We start from the raw sequence: 1,046 nt of genomic DNA, 5'->3' as shown, positions 1-1,046 counted from the left end.
TGAAGTTTTAGTAGCAGCTCAGTCACTGCTTGTTAAATGTTGCCATGAGAGGATCAAATGACAAGCAGCAAGGAGACAGCGAGAGCCTCAGACACCTGCAGGAAAATCACTGGATGCTGCTAAACAGAGGATCCCGGCATGAGTCAATGATTCTGTGACTGCTTGTGATTATCAGCCGCAGCAACAAAAACTTCTGAGCACATTTTAGCTCCACTGAGCTGAATCTCTGGTACATCCAAGGGAGATTGGAGCAAATATGTGCAATAAAGTTATCTACATACATAAATAATAATGTTCCAAGTCCAGAGTTCAGTTTTCTCTGAGGTCCACGGTGATGTGCTGACAGTCTCCAAGGCGATTTCATTTGCTTTGAAAACCTGAGATGTCTTACAGCAAAATGATAAAAAGCTGAAAACAGATAGGACACGACAGACGGAGAGAGATCTTTCATACACACAGAGTTTTACATGTGCCTTGCTGAGCAATAACTATTTAATAAATGTTGTTTTCAAAGGCCATGATGCTGATTTTGAGTCATCGACTTGAACTAAAATGTATGTTTGAGCGTGTATATTTGAAAGAGTAGTAAAGGAAGCCATGTTTTAGAAAAGATCCTGTTCATCAGTAAACGGGGGCAGAGGCCTCTGTGTTCAACTGCACCCTCTTACAAAAAAAAACTATTTGTAGGGGAGAGGTGGTGCAGAGGTTAGAGAGGGTGGGCCTGTGATCAGAAAGTCACCAGTTTGACTCCTTGGACTGACAACATCAACACGTGGATCAAAAAGGTGACACCCACACCTGCCATCACCCTCATTTGCCCTGCTCTTGCCCTTGAGCAAGGCCTTTAATCGTCACCATCTGCTCACAAAACAGGTCTTTTTTGAAAATGAGTCCTCGTGACTCAGTATCTATGTTTACATGCACAACATTCTTGACCAGATTGAAATGTTTTCAGATTAAGTATCGTTTACTTGGGCACAATCCGTTCACGATGAGCGTTTACCTGCAGCGGGCTTTTATTCTGAACAGAAGTGCTGACATGCGCA

The 1,046-nt window shown here is 42.8% G+C and overlaps 1 protein-coding gene across 1 annotated transcript in view; it reads right to left on the bottom strand.

Moving 5' to 3' along the window:
- The window catches only part of dpp6a (dipeptidyl-peptidase 6a), a 273,957-nt gene that overhangs the window by 123,284 nt on the left and 149,627 nt on the right, over nucleotides 1–1,046 (bottom strand). The window lies entirely within an intron of this gene.

The sequence above is a fragment of the Nematolebias whitei genome, chromosome 20 (genome assembly GCF_014905685.2).
Source record: "Nematolebias whitei isolate Nwh7 chromosome 20, NemWhi1, whole genome shotgun sequence".
In the NCBI taxonomy this organism is placed as follows: Eukaryota; Metazoa; Chordata; class Actinopteri; order Cyprinodontiformes; family Rivulidae; genus Nematolebias; species Nematolebias whitei.
Note: the sequence above shows the minus strand (reverse complement) of the source record. Positions and strands in the feature narration are given on the sequence as shown.